This window comes from Patiria miniata, unplaced genomic scaffold, assembly GCF_015706575.1.
Source record: "Patiria miniata isolate m_02_andy unplaced genomic scaffold, ASM1570657v1 HiC_scaffold_29, whole genome shotgun sequence".
NCBI classification, from domain to species: Eukaryota; Metazoa; Echinodermata; class Asteroidea; order Valvatida; family Asterinidae; genus Patiria; species Patiria miniata.
The window spans coordinates 21161578-21178500 of NW_024037068.1; positions in this window are offsets into that span (position 1 = coordinate 21161578).

The following is a 16923-nucleotide window of genomic DNA, read 5'->3' on the forward strand; positions in this document are numbered from 1 at the left end:
GAAATCTTGTGAAAAAATGTTTTTACTCTGGTAAAAATGGAGAGTGTGAGCGACCTTGGGAGAACTTAATGATGAATCTCGGTCTATCAAGAGCCGCTATGTATAGACATTTAGAGGAAAACAAATTTTGTGAATGGGGGCAATGTTTTAACGCACTTATAGAGTGGAAACGACGCGAATATAAAAATGCCACGATTGAACGATTATTAAATGCCTGTCGATTTTGCGGTATTGATCATAACGCTTACAATTTTTTGCTGCAGTTAACCATTACCCTTCCCCCCTTCCAAAAAAGAAAGAAAGAAAGTAACAATCATGATTGTCTAATTGAAGAATTTATCTTTTAGTAAATTATTATCGAGTACGGCGAACATCGTCTAGAATGGAACAACCCTTAAGATTTGTTGCGAATGACTGATCCCGGTAGTCCATTGTGCAATCCACACGGACAAGTTCGTGTACGTGTACAGACATACAAGAGTTTCTTCTAGTCGAGTTTGAAAAAAGTTTGAAAAATTAATTTATGTATTTGTAGTAAACAAACACTCACCGGTGAACAGCGTACTTGCACGGTATAGTCCGATGATTGTTTTAACCATGGAGGAATTGTGTTAATAATAGATCAGAGAGCTAATGAATCCATGCGTTCTAGATCTATACGGAGACCGATGGTCGATCACCCCTCGATGACCGCACCGATCATGGAGCAAATAAATAACTCCGTGCTTCTGCACCGATATTTGCCTTGTCATATCGTGTGTGTTATCCAGGTGCAATAACAATTGCACAATACTGTCGACTCTCATTATAATTATTATAAAGAGCACTTTTATAAAGAGGTTCTGCTTATAAAAAGCAAATTCTGAGGTCCCAAATCTCAGGGTCTCTTTGTGTTTCTTTGTTTCGCTGTCCTTTCATAACAAAAAGAAGAGGTAATAAAGAGGTAATTTGGCTAGTCCCATCGACCTTGTTATAACGAGAGTCGACTGTATTCTTCCACATTACCGCCAGAACCATCTATGTACGTATATCTGTGTGCGGTGGTCGTAGAAAATACAAACTTTCAGGGTCGGCTCACTCGGTACGGTGCGTACAGTATGTACACGTACATCTGTATTAAGGGACTGACTGCATCCTACATGTACACATTGTATATTTACACCGTCCGATCAGATAGCGCTGTTTCCCTAATCCATAAAGACGTAATTCTTTCAAGACGTGTTCATTATATCGATTATCTTTCACCGACTGAACCTACCTGCATGTACAGTGGGGGATGGATTATTGAGCGTTCTAAATATCGATTGCCAGGAGTTACGCAACAGTAGTGAACGCTGACTCCCTTTATTGGCAATGGGACTTAATTGGCAGCGCACGGCATGTGCGGGAGCTTCAAAAATCTGTACGTGAAAGAAGTCAATGAAGTTGACTGACTAAACATGATTTCAAGCCTTAATACCCCTTTACCGTTGTCTGTACAGGAATGCACCGAACCCTAGTGTACCACCGTGCCGGACTTGTTTACAAAATCAAGGATATATATATAACTAGGTCTTTTTGTGTTAAAGCAATAGTACGTACTTCTATTTTATATTGAAGATTTAGAGTGTCATAAGGCAACTAACTTTTTTACCCCAACAATGTCCCAAAGTTGGACACGGTGCGTGATAAAGCCATACATGAAGCATTAAAGACCGTAAACATTTCGGGGATTATTGACAGGGCGCCCAAACACTAATTATATGACTGCTTGACAGTAGGGCTTTCCCGATTGTTTAACTGTAAGACAACACCAACAAAGAAAAATACAACTGCAGAAAGTGTATACATGATAACATTATTGCTTTATTGACGTCATTTCTCAATGAAACACTCGTGGGTTTTTTTAATTTGTTTTTAAATGTATTCTTTGCAATTAAATCATCAGTGATCTTAATGTAACGTTGACTAGTCTTTAATCGTCACTGTCTTCCTCGTTAACGTCATCTTCATCTAATTGATGGAACAGGCCGTCAAATTTGGCCTGGTGTTTAGATATCCCGGCTGACAGCCGTGGGCAGTAGAATACCGGAATGAATGACTCTGTCTTCGATCTCGTCCACAATTTCTTGATGAGTATCATTATCTTTCAGATGTATGTAACTTGACAAAAAATCTTTGTATTTGTTGAAAAAGATTCGCTTGACTGCCCACAAGGCCTTTTCCGTGGCCTGATCTTCACTCATGCCCTCGTTGATGTACTTTTCATGTTTTTCACTCCACATCTCATCAATCGCTTCTTTTGCCTCTCCCAACCAGTCTAAATAGGCTGCATTGTCTTCCAAATCAGAACTAGACTCATCTTCATCCGATGATTCGTCATCTTCCACCTCCGTGACGGATTCGGAATCATTTTCCTCAAGATCTTCGTCTTCATCATACGTAGATTCAGTTTCATAGTTTTCCATTTCCGGATCTTCAAATCTACTGCTTTTAAATTCAGGTTCAGAATTATCCACCTCAACTTCGTCTATGTCGGATTCATCTTCAGCATGTGCATTTTCGGTATGTCTCAAGAGGTTATATCTCCGTCCAAAGCGTTTGTCACACTGGTGACAAGCATAGGGTTTGACTGCAGAAATAGTATTCATGTTGAAGCTTTGAAGGTTAATCTCCGAATGGTAAGGAACGGATGAAATCATTTAATATATATCTACTTATTTGGTTACTCATTTCGTTACTCATTTACTCATTTCGTTACTCATTTACTCAGTTCGTTACTCATTTACTCATTTCGTTACTCATTCACTCATTTGCTACTCATTTGATTACTCATTCACTCATTTGCTACTCATTTACTCAGTTCGTTACTCATTCACTCATTTGCTACTCATTCACTCATTTGCTACTTATTTGGTTACTCATTCACTCATTTGCTACTCATTTCGTTACACATTTGGTTACTCATTTCGTTACTCATTTACTCATTTCGTTACTCATTTAATCATTTCGTTACTCATTTACTCATTTCGTTACTCATCATTACTCATCATTTAATCAAATGAGTAAATGAGTAACGAAATGAGTAAATGAGTAACTCTATAAGTGCGTTAAAACATTGCCCCCATTCACAAAATTTGTTTTCCTCTAAATTTCTATACATAGCGGCTCTTGATAGACCGAGATTCATCATTAACTTCTCCCAAGGTCGCTCACACTCTCCATTTTTACCAGAGTAAAAACATTTTTTTCACAAGATTTCCAGCTAGTCGGCTTAATTGGCACTCTGTTGGTGTGGCCTGCATTTTGCTTTTATTATTCACTGTTTGCACACTGCTTTGAATGAATACATATGATAGTCTTGGTCATTTCAAACGTTTGACATTCATCTTTGTCCTCTACTCCAGTTCAAGTCTCCCTTTGTCCGCTATTCTGGTTCAGGTCTTCCTCTGTCCGCTATTCCATCTAGGGGATGGGCTGCCCCCCTTTGTCCAATATTTCAGTTCATGTTTTCCCCTTGTCCACTATTCCAGTTCCCGTCTTCCTCTGTCCAATATTCCATCTAGGGGATGGGTTTCCCCTTTGTCCAATACATTTTTTTAGACCCATCCCTTGTCCGATAAAACTTACATACGCCCATGCGCTCTTTTATTATGCTAACATCATCCATCGATATGCTAATTGGTTTCATTGATATGCTAATGAGTCCATTGTCTTTGTGCATTATGCATAAAATTATTTTGTCTTGTCCGATGAAGACCCTACTCACTACTGATTTGTATCAGTGTTGTAGTCGAGACCGGATAGTCCGAGACCGAGACCAAGACCGAGACCTGAAGTTGCGAGACCGAGACCGAGACCGAGACCAGCCCCTTCAAGGCGGACCGAGACCGAGACCGAAATGGTCCGAGACCGAGACCGAGACCGAGACCGCGGATAATAAATAACAATAATCTAAATAAACATCAAGACACTAATTACAGCTGAACAGTCTGTCCTTGAGATGTTGATGTTCATGGGGATGTGAAGGAAGTGATTGAAAGTTAGGAATCACTTGTACCTGCTTAATTGTGTCATGCGAGTGCTCTTCGTGTTTGCTTCATGCCATAAATTACAGCATGGGAACAGAATTTGTTATTGTCCCAATCATTAAAAAAATTGGAAGCAACCTAATTTAAAGAAGGGGAAAACCTTATTTGATGAACTCCATATATTTTTGCCACTTTAAAAATTTTTTTTACAAATATTGTTTAACTACTATAAAGTGTAAATCTGATGAAGAAACTCTAACTTAAGAGTACGATAATTTGTACTAGTTTTTGCAAAACTTGAACATGTTGAAACTTGACAAAAGTAAAAAATTAAAGGTGGATGTTTCATCTGTTATAGGAACTCGGACCCCAAACTCCACAGCCACCCCTTGGTTTCAGCAATGACCACTAACGGATATTTAAATGCAACTTTAATTTTACATTGGACCTCCTTGTAAACCTGATTCGAAAAAAAATTGGAGCAAGAAAATATTGATTTATTTCAGTCATGGAATATAGATTTGTACAAAAAAAATTGAGAGATGGTGGCCGGATATGGATTGATCTGCCCCCCCCCCCCCACATCCCTCTTTGTGATTCTCCTTCCAACCCTGCATGTTTGTGTGTCCCCTACATGTTTGTTTCTTGTTCATCTGTCATTTACCTCTGAAGAAGGCCTGGCTAAGGCTGAAATGTAATGCCACTTTATTTTTGTTTAATGTCAATAACGTTACATATACTATAGAAGATTGATGAACCATATTTGCCTGATCTATCTTCTGTTATTCAGCCCGCCGTCATCATCGTCATTAGCCTATTTGAGAACATGGCCGACACAATAGAATGGCGCTGTCACAAACTGAATGTGGTGGGCGAGATGTACTTTTGGGATTCATGGCTCAGTGGGCACGCCTCTCTGTGTTTTGTACCGTGCCAGCGTATCGCCTGCATCGGCTACTTTGCCGGGCGATTTACTTGAATATTTTAGTGATTAACAATTACGACATATTGCCAATATATTAATAGTTTATTGTGATGGCCGTAAACAGCATATAGTGATTAATGGAACACAATTCTTCCCGACTTATGCAAATGCAATTGACATTTAGGAAGGAGACGAGGCAGGCAATTAGACTCTATTTTTGTGTTACCATGGCAGTAGCTCAATTTGTGTTTATCACAGATGAAAAGATGAATACATGGCGAGTCAAAAAGAAAGTGACAGTATGAAAAAAAAAATGGCACGCTCCATTTTGTAAAAAAATACAATTGGGATAAAGAACATGTTATTGAGTAGTAACTGTGAACATTTCACGTAATTTGCATACTCTATTCCCAAGTCGTGTCTATTTTAATAAAGAGATCACAAAATTCAGCTGTCCACCACTAATACCAATTTAACGGTCTACGAATTGATGAATATCCATTAATAAATATAATGAAAAAAAAACCTTTTCCCGCCTCCACGAATAAAGGAAAAATTAAAAAGGAAAATAAAAAAATATCACCAATATTTCTAGGGAAAAAGAGTTGAATTGTTCCCCATATTCAAAATACAAAATCTGACGGTAAAAATAATGTTTCAGTCTTGATTCATAAGATTGAAATCTCAGTTGTATTTGGAATCAATGAGGATGGCTATAAAGTGCTTGTTTCAACAGATCGTCCCACAATAAAAACGAGAAATAAGAAGAGGAGCAATGGTTATTGGACTATGCCTCACTCACTAGAAAAAGAAGAGAGACATGTCCATTAGCATCACACTGCAGTCACATTTGCCCTAAACTGATTCTTTACTTAACCCTAAAAGGGCCGGGGCGGAATCCGCCCCCCACTTTTTGGCTGGTCTCGACTCGAGACCAGCCAAAATATCGAGACCAAAGGAGACCGAGACCGAGACCAAGACCGAGACCACAGCTCCCGAGACCAAGACCGAGACCGAGACCGGCAAAAAGTGGTCTCGAGACCGAGACCGAGACCGAGACCGGTCTCGAGACCTACAACACTGATTTGTATGAACAGAAATTCATCCGTTTCCAGTGGAACCATTTGTTTTAACTTGAACCAAAAAAATCCTTTGGGGTTTTATAAGTTTCAGAATACATTTCATTTACACTGATGACGTCATCAGTTAAAATGTCCAAACTTAATATTGATTTAGTTCAGGCAGGATAACGTTCGTCATACAGTGAAAATGACTTTTGAAAATATGGAAATATAATGAATTTATAAGTGTGCGTATAATTAGTAACACTTAACTCCCTGTTTCGATTTGAATCTAAAGGAAAGAAAACTGATCATTTACAAATTCTTTCTACAATAACTTCCAGTCCGATGACGTCATGACATGAAAAGCTGGCAAAAAGCTATGCGATTTGTGACAACTAAAGGGTAAAACTTGTCGGCTTTCCCAGGGAAAAGCACAATACAGCATGCACGTGCAGTCCTGCAGGTGTAAACACTTGAAGTGAATATATTTGTATTGGTTTTTTTTATTCGATATTTTAAAAAAGTCCATTACCTTTCCACTGAAGGTTATTTTTTTCACAGCATGACGCAGGTCATTCGTTTACAACCTTAACAAATACCAAGGATAACACACTGACAAAAATAGTCATGTGGCTTCCCACAATCATTTCCTACCTAATTGAAAAGGGACCAGTTTTCATTGAAACCAGCCATGCTTTGCGCCATGCCATTGTTAAATGACTCCCAACAGACTTATCCCAAACTTAAGTTAGACAGTAGGCATATGGAATCAAAATGACCAATGGGTGCACTGAACCAATTCAAGCCCCATTGAAAACAGCATGGGGGTCGCGAGGGGGGGGGGCAAGGGGGGCACTTCCCCTCCCCCCACCCCCACCCCCGGAAAAGCAAAAAAAAAAAAAAAAAAGGAAGAAAAAAAAAAAAGAGGCGCAAAGACAAAGTGGTGTAAATTTCATGAGTGGGGGGGGGGGGGGGAATGTCCCTGCCCCCCTCTAAAACTGATAAATCGAGAATGTGTTGAGAAATACAATCATTTTTTGGCAAAAAAAATGTTTTGCCCGCTTCTAGAAAATAATCCTGGCGACGCCCATGGAAAACAGTGTAAAAGCAACAAAGTTCAGGGCCAAATAACATGCACGCCGACATCACTGGGCTTTCTCAAAGAAAAATTAAATTACTTTGTTGTCCTTCATCTGCCTATTTCTTTTCAATTTTTGGTGGGTTAGCCAATTACATTTTTTAATATTCACAACAAAACTTACTCACCTCCCAAAAAATGATACTTCCCAAGGGTGCATGCAGCCATTTTACAAATGGCGTCCATCCACTTTCTTGGGCAAATAGGACCCATTTTTCAACCGTGATTTTATCAAATCTGCTCTCACATGGAAGCCCAAAAACTGGGGAGTTGATCCTCGGCTATATTTACACAATTCAACCCTTTTTTGAGCCAAAGTTTCTCCTTTTTCAAAAGAAATTGTGGGGGCACTTTTTATGCTAATTGGCTGGCGTAGAAATTCTCATTTGAATTAGTTCACTGCACCCTAATGGTCGTTATGGATTCTAAATCAAATTGTATGTGCAAACTACAATTCTAAACTGAGAACATGGAGAGTTTGACAATTTGAGCACAACTGCACATTTTATTTTAAGACGCAGTCCATCATTTGTAATTTGTGCATTTTGTGCACTTATAAACAATTACACACGGACAAAGACATGATAATAGGTTTAAGAATGAGACCCGGTACAATAGGTACAATAACGATTAAGCAAATCAGGAAAGAACCTTATTAAGTGTAAGTCTTGATCATCGATTTTTAAAAAAAGGTTTCGGGCAAATGAAACTACAGTAGTACACTCTTTTAAAGCTATAGTCCATCATTTGCAGCCATCCGAAAAGTAACTGGCGTAATTATTGTTGAAAAACATACTTGGTTGGAAGATAGTAAGTGGACTAAACTCCCTGTGAAATTATTCTTTCTGGCAAGCTGTCATTTTGAAGTAATCAACGAAAGAAGGCCCTTCCAACGGTGCGTCTTCACTGTAGGAAATTTAAATAAGTAGTTCGTTTTGTTATTCGGCGAAGCGCGCGCAAGCATTGGCACGACGCACACGCGCGCGCGGTTGCTATAACTTGTCGGATCAGCTCGCGATTTTGCGTATAGCTGCACAATTCAAAACATGATTCAGCAACTTTTGATTTGAAATTGAGATCCTAGAATGCTGTTTTTCTCGGAATATACAGCTGAAGCTGAACTGAAACTTCATCAGGTTAGTTGTTCAGTATCCTTCATTAGATTTTGAACACTTTTGTTGTTGCAAACGAATGCACAAATTACAAATGATGGACTATATCTATAAACCAATGTTGAGTTCATTCCCGTATATGACACCACGTTGAAATGGAATGTTTCTAAAAAAGGAAGTTCTATTTTGTCTCACAAATAGATCACCTTTCGATGATCTGCAGGTTTCGTATGATTGAACAGAAGAGGTAAATGAGAATAGATGATAAAAGGTATGGTCCATCATTTGTAATTTGTGCATTTTGTTCGGCTGAAGCAACAAAAGTGTTCAAAATCTAAACAAGGGTGCTGAACAACTAACCTGATGAAGTTTCAGCTCAGCTTCAGCTGTATGTTTCGAGAAAAGCAACATTCTAGTATCACGATTTCAAATCAAAAGTTGCTGAATCATGTTTTGAATCGAGCCTGAATTCAGCGCTCGAGACACGTTCTCACTGAGCCGATTGCAGCTACGCGATGTTGCGCACCGATCCGACGAATTATAGCAACCACGCGCGCGTGTGCGTCGTGTCAACGCTTGCACGCGCTTCGCCTAATAAAAAAAAGAACTACAAACGGAAATTTCCAACGGTGCTTCTTAAGACGCACCGTTGGAAAGGCCTACTCTCGTTGATTTCTTCAAAATGACAGCTTGCCAGAAAGAATGATTTCACAGGGAGTTTAGTCCCATTACTATTAGAGAGAGAGCCAGGGGTCATTTATTTTTTTGAAATGACCAAGTGTAAAGTGGATATTTTTGGAAAGGTTACACATTGCGGTACTTGAATTGGCTAGTCTTATGGTTACCTGGCGGTGGACTTGGATACCAGGCGCAGATAAGTGACGTCACATAAGCAGTGATAAGGAAATGCAACAGCCGTCGGGTCAGTCAAATGGACTGTATACGCAGAAGGTTGCAGACCAGTAAATAGGCCCCAAATTGCCTACGCCAGCCAAATCACGATTTGCATGCCCTCAAAATCTTCAGTATTTGAGAGTATTGTGGGCCATGAACTTGAGGGTTTGTAAAAAATATGGGTGGAAGCCGTGCACAGGACTGGGAGCTTGCAGTTGTGTGTAATTTGGATGTAATTTGGACCCTAAAAGCGCTCTATTTTGCAATGGAGTGTAGCCATCGTTTTTCAAAATGGCGATGGGCTTCAGGACTATTTTTAGGGGTGATCATCTTCGGATGGAAATTTCTCCTAAAAGTCATCAGTTGACCCCCCGAAAATTGAAAAGAAAATGAAAGGTGATAAAATAAGCTTTAATTTGATGTGTGTCTCGAACACCTTGGAGAGTTGTAAGAATTTTTCCCGAATTTCTGAAGTGGGAGCATTTACCATTGGGGTCTATGGAAGTTTATTTACTGGTCTGCTACCTATAGTTTCAAAATGGTGGCTTCCGTGTTGTGAGGAAAGTGGGATTGAAAAGGGGCAATTGCTGTCTAAAATTGTTGATTACAAAATGAAATAAACACCCAAAAACTTTTAAAGACAATTTCTTGACAAATTTTTCTGAAGTTCTTATTTTTGGCTGTGTTTTATTGAAAAACAATTCATGCAACATATCATTCGTGTGGATTGTTATGTAAACACAAGAGTAAACACTGCTCCATTCACCATAGTCTTAAGGTGCTTCGAATAGTTTCTTTTCGTTGGTTAAATTTTCCTTTTCTGGCTAAAACAGGTCTCTGTAATTTCATTAATATTAATTAATTAAAGTATTTTCGCTCTTTGCTGAAAAACCGCTCGGCATTACTGTCATATTTAAAGTAAATACGAGGCTGGTAGAGGCATTGCAGTACTAGGGTAGGGATGGAAACTTACAGCCAATGGCATGAATGAATAGACCGGTAAGCAATTCTTAATGTCAAAATGGAGGCCAACGATACGAAACAATGGTGTGGAAGGATAAAATATGCAATTTCTAGAAGAGTCAAAACGAACAGGAGTGGATGTTTAGTGTGGGCGGGGTCCACGAAGACTGGTTCCAGAAAAACAAAATATGGGCAAATTTCATGCCGAATGCCTGGCTCGAAGAGACGCACAATGAAAAGTGTGCATCGAGTGGCTTACATCGCACATACCGAGAATTTCAATTTGCCCCGGGAGTACGATGTAAGTCACTTGTGCCACAATTCATTGTGTGTCCTCTTCGAGCACCTTTCCCTGGAGCCAAGGCTGATCAACAACCAGCGTAAAGTTTGCCGAAGGCAAAAGGAATGTCAAGGCCATGGAACATACAAAAGTTGTGTCCTGTGAAAAAACTAGTGGACTGTAAGTATGGCACAAAATTACATTACTACTGTACTAGCCTTCCACAAAGTTAAATTAAATTAAATTACTTGCTAGGAAACTGCTTGCAATAATTATGGTCGAGTCTAACATTGTGACTTCCATTCACTCCTTGGAATTTGAAACCGTGCTTCGGATTCATTTGGCCCTTCTTATACATATTTTGGGTAGAATAATAGGAATGAAACCTCTTAGATCTACACTGTGCTCGGCTTTTTCTGTAGGCTACCCCCTTTTTTCTTTCAGCATGATATTTCTGTGCCTTTTCTATTTCAGCGAGGGCTTTTTCAGCTGGAGAGCCTGGAGTAACTGAGCAACTAGCAGCTTTGCACTTTTTCACGATTGAATTGGCATGCCCATTATTGACCATATGGATGGCACTGTGGTCCCGACTAGAACCATTTCTAGAGAAGGTTTGTGTTCCTTTTGGGTTTGTAACCGCAAATGCATGGTTCATCGATTCAGATTTCTGGGTACTTGTTCCATATTTGGTTTTTTCCAAAGCTTCATTGCCAATTCTTTTGCTGAGTAGTCTAAGAACAGTTTGTTCATCAGTTGCTGAAATGTTTAATTTACCCCGAGCATCAGCTGGCAGGTATGGAAACTTATATCTACCACCTCCACAAACTATTGACCACTTTCTACAAAGGGTATGTTTCCCCATGTAGCACTGAATGATGGCTTTTGCTGCTTTTTCAGCCATGTCAGCCATCTTGCAGGAGTCTCTTCTGAACTTGTTTACAAGTGCAGCAGCCTCGGCTTGTGCTCTGTGGCTGATATCGTCAGCAAAACGATTTTGCAATTTTTTCTTTTCCTTTTTCGTTTTTGCTGGAAACATGCCTGCACTAAATTTTGCCCGACTCATGGCTCTACAGAGTGACCGATTCAAATGAGGAGGGTCTAGTGAATGTTCAGTTTCCATACCTGCCTGGCTTTGCATACATGATTTCATTCCTTTTGCCAAACACCCATCAGCATCAGTTGTAACCCTATTTACTACAAGAGGCTCGTTACAGTTTATCAGTTTTTGTGCACATTGACGGCCACCTTCTTGTTCATCGCCCATATTGAAGTTAGCTGGACGAGTAGCTGTGCACGTCTCCTCCTGATTGCAGTTGGCATTGTCACATTTCTTGCAAAGTTTGTTTTCGTGGTGAAACATCACGACGTACTTCTTACTTGTCACGTTTTCACAAACAACGTCTCTCGTTTGTGTTGCTGGCACAAACAGTGTTTTTTTCCGAGCATTTCTGAGGGGGTTGTTGTACTGTCTGTCCATCTCAACTGCCACAGGGCTTTCCCTGTCATGACCTTGTAGTTCGTGAATGTCTTTCACAATTCTTCTTTTATCACTCATGTCCCTTTTATTTTCAGCAGTGATGATTTTTCCGCATTTGTCTGCGAGGTTTTGCAAACCAGATTTTGCAGGAACGGTTGTGTCCATCGCTGACAGGAGCCGCCGAGCACCTGCGGTTGCAATGCTGGTGCCGTAAAGGCCAACTTGCAATGCCATATTGGGAGTGGCAGTCTTTCTCCCCTTTCCAGTGTGTTGTATTTCGCTGTACAGTTTTGTGTGGTCAGTGTGAAATCCGCACTTCTGGCAGGCCAACATCTCAGACACACCCAGACCTCTGCGCACCTCGGCATCATGCACAAGTTCGGGTTGACTTTCGCACTCGGGATTTGCTTGCTGATGACTAAGTGCAGCCTGCATGCCTAACTTGACGGTTGCATCAATGCTAACGAATCGGTATGGTTCTGTCCTTGCAGAACCTCCCGATGCTGAAGCTCTCCTACTGGGGTAGTTTCGTGGACTTTGGGTCGGAGCAGCATGACGGACCTGGTTGGCTCATCCACGGGAGTTTGACAGTGGAATCCCTCCGCATCTTTGGTGACCGCCTGCTCCAGTTGCTCATGCGTTGGTCTTTTGTAGACTGTAGGTGAGCCTGTGTGCAATTGACGTTTTTGTGGATTTAGTTTTTGAGGTGACCAAGTGTTGCCCTTCTGAAATCCAGCCTTCTTCCTCTTGTACACACCACGCCCAAATCGCCCCATGTTATTACATACACAGAAGTATATGGATGGGATAAAACAAAATTTCCCCCTCTGCTTGGATGAAAAAGTGAGGAGTGCATGTAGTTACACATACACAAATTGTCAGGCTCACTTACAAGTGATGTGTACAATAATGAGTAAACCAGTAGGGATACATGCTTTAGTGCCCCTTGTTCATTTTTATTGGGGGGGGGGGGAGGGGTGGTGATGATGGTAGATGGGGATGCTTCTTTGAAGTAATTAATCCCCAGCCAGACTATAGTGCAGACTGTAGTGCGATATTGACACAGACAGAGGGCAATTAACTGAAGACAGTCAGTAAGTCAGTAAACTTCCATAGCCACTTCTGAATTGAATGGTGGTGAGGGGCAACCAGTGGAATCATTAAACAGGATTAATTGCTGTTTATGAAAACAAGTGCATGCATGGAGAATCATGTCCCATATTCATTTTTTGGGGTACTTTTCTTGTCCTTTTTGGCCAATAAACATTTTCCAATAACCATATCAGTGTTTTAAACTGGTCTTTCAAATGAAATGAATATATGTAGGCATATGCATCACCCCCCCCCTTTCCATTCCCCCTCCCCTTCCCTCCCCCCTAACCCTAACCCTAACCCCTAACCCCCTATCCCTAACCCTAACTAAACCTAACCCTAACCCAAATCCTAACCCTAACTGGTAATTTCTAACCCTAATTGTGAACCAAGAAACATATTTCCAATGCAAGAGGGGTTGTTATTCATCAGCTTCAGTGGGAAAAGGGCATCACCAATCTGCAATGCACATATGGCAGACAAGCCATAATCTGTTAAAGACAGTTTTCATATTCATGCCTGTAATTATCCGGAGAGTACTTTTTCATTCAATTTTTCAATGAAATATGATTTATGGATACTTCTTCTTGCCTTAAATGCGGTCTGGGGATAAAATGTAAATTTTTGCTTCTTTAAAGGTTGCAGACCAGTAAATAGGCCCCAAATTGCCTACGCCAGCCAAATCACGATTTGCATGCCCTCAAAATCTTCAGTATTTGAGAGTATTGTGGGCCATGAACTTGAGGGTTTGTAAAAAATATGGGTGGAAGCCGTGCACAGGACTGGGAGCTTGCAGTTGTGTGTAATTTGGATGTAATTTGGACCCTAAAAGCGCTCTATTTTGCAATGGAGTGTAGCCATCGTTTTTCAAAATGGCGATGGGCTTCAGGACTATTTTTAGGGGTGATCATCTTCGGATGGAAATTTCTCCTAAAAGTCATCGGTTGACCCCCCGAAAATTGAAAAGAAAATGAAAGGTGATAAAATAAGCTTTAATTTGATGTGTGTCTCGAACACCTTGGAGAGTTGTAAGAATTTTTCCCGAATTTCTGAAGTGGGAGCATTTACCATTGGGGTCTATGGAAGTTTATTTACTGGTCTGCTACCAGAACGTACGTATTACTGACCCGGCGGCTGTTAGATATCGTACTCAACGATGCGCAGCACTGCGAAGAATACAGGCCTGCATGTTTACGTTTTATTACCTTATCAAATTATTTCACATCAATAGACGAGCATTCAGAGGAGATGTCTGAGTACTCTGAACAGCATATTCGAAATTTGATCACGCTAGGTGTTTGCCTAGCAACAGCATCCTCCTTAGCAACCACTGCCGCTGGAACAAACTTTTGCCAGGGGGTGCTGAAATTTTTAAAGGACGGGAAAAATTAATACGAAAGCGGAGCGCAAAGCCCTTACGTCGTGGCTTAATTTGGAATATAGATGCAATCTGCCAAAATCGTCTGAATAGATTCTGCAGACCAGGCGCGTAGATGTTTCTGAAACGGCTACGACTGTCGACGTTAGCGCCTCAGTGGCAAAGGCCGAATTATAGCCATTATATCTGATCCGGACACGTCATCAGTTGCATAATATAATTTAGTTTCTTGCCTTGCCTAACATTATTATGGCTCCATAGGCCGCGGAACGCTTTTCAAACTGGGGGGGGGGGGGGTCAACACCAAAAAGGGGCACTTGCTCAGAAAAAAAGGGCACCTTCCGTCGGTGTGAAAGTGCGTGGAGGAAAAGAATATAAGCTTATCAAAACTCAACAGAATGAACGAATTCTGTGAATGCAAATACCAAGAGAATTATTAACTGTCTTTTTATTTACTTTCAATTGGGGCCAAAGTGTGTTTCATGGACAGAAAGGCAGTGGTATTTGCAATAAAATAATAATCAACTCGGAAAAAAAAAAACACTTGCATCTGTCGCCGTTCCGTTTGAATTGCTGATGATGCAACTTTGTCATCAGAGAAAGTGTGCCTTGCAAGCAAAGCACTAGTCTAGTAGTTAACAAAAGTTGATATGTAACTTGGTTTCTTAATTTTCTAACGGCATAATATTAAAATACATCAAATGGTTTGTTCAATTTTTGGGTGGTCGACTTGAGACATTCGATTTGCCTTCGAAGGACGCCATCTGACAGAAGGAGGTGCTACATCTGGCCTTTTAGATGTACGTGTCGGCAAAAACTGTTTTGGTAGCAGTAGCGGATCTAGGGGTGGGCGTCAGCAACACCCCCTCCTCTCCCGTTCAGCCGCTGACTAATATGAAACTAGTATAACGGGGCCAAAAGCAATAAATGGAATTTCTAACTTTATTCTCAAATTGTCTTAGAATGCAGGCGAATGCATCGTAGATTTCAAAAGTTACCAGGAGGCAAGCCCTCGGACCCCATCAGTACGCCCTACCACTGCGATAAAGGCCTGACCCTGGCCCTTCTGGCCTTCCCCATGCCCCCTCCCTCCCACAGAGGAGGATGTGGTCCCACCTTCCTCCTCCCCGTTCTCGAATCTCCGCCCACAATTGGGATTAAGTAATAGATGGTATTAAAGGTGATGGTATACGGGTCAAGGAACAAACAAATGATTAGTACGGAATTTGAACACTTTGCCCATGACATTTTTGCAAGAATTATTGATATTGTAACGTATTAAATACTCGAGCGGTAGTAAGGCCTTCCTGAGGGAACGTCTGTTTCTCTTACTTTATTCAACACGTTGATAAAACAGACGATGAACTATTCTTCTTGATTTCGAAATGATTGTTCATGCCTTACTCTCTTTAATTCTCACTTGTATTTAATCACAAATTATTGACTTACTGACCTAATCCTGACAGCTGAACGTTAGTTCTCAAGAACGTGAACTGCATTTTCGATCTGCGCGCTAAGCAAGCCACAATCTTAAGCAAATAAGCCGATCATGCAGCGATCACGCGCTGTGCATGGATCAGGCGACCGAAAGCAGCTGCCACAAGCAGGTAAGTGTCAGTGTATAGAACCGCCAGGCGACCATAAAGCGACGCTTGTTTAAAAACAAAGTATTATCTGTGGTGTGATTCTACCCCCGATGTTGCCCCTCCCTTTCTACTCCTTCATGGAAAGCCAATCTATGCAACATTTACCTAAAACCAAACGTTTAAGGCAATGGTTGTTTTTAATAAACGAAATAAATGTTTCTCTTCACTTAGTCGAATTCATGAGTTCAACATCTAATACAAAACTCTGATTATCGAGGTCGTAGATACCTCTTGCTATTTCTAATGTGACTTATTTTTCCAATAGTATGTGCAACATTAATGACGATTCATTATTAGGTGGTCGCTTTGATATTGGGAGTTGTTTTAAGTTGTACTTCGTTTTTTGCTGTCACACTAAGCCCTTTGGTCCAATGGTTACTGTGTCCGACTCGCATGCCGTTGGTACGTGGGTTCGAACCCTCAAAGGGAATATGGTGCTTGTGTTCTTTGGCAACACACTTTACTACAATTGCCTCTCTCCACCAAGGAGTGTAAATGGTTACCTAGGGCGTTAGAGACCATTATGATCGAGCTGATCTCGAGCTGCTGCAAAAACTGGTCTCAACAGTTTATGAAAAATGTGAAAGTTTACATGAAAAGTGAAAGTTTGAAATTCGGCTCCGACGCTTATCCAGATCCAACAGAACGTATGAAATGTGTATGCAAATACGAAGAGAATTATTAACTGTCTTTTTATTTACTTTCAATTGGGGCCAAACTGTGTTTTATGGACAGAAAGGTATTTGCAATGAAATGAATAATCACCTCGGTCAAAAACACTTGCATCTGTCGCCGTTCCGTTTGAATTGCTGATGATGCAACTTTGTCTTCAGAGAAAGTGTGCCTTGCAAGCAAAGCACTAGTAGTTCACAAAAGTTGATATGTAACTTGCTCAAATACGCGCCCTCTGTTGCTCGCGCACGGAGCCCATTGGTGGTGCGGTA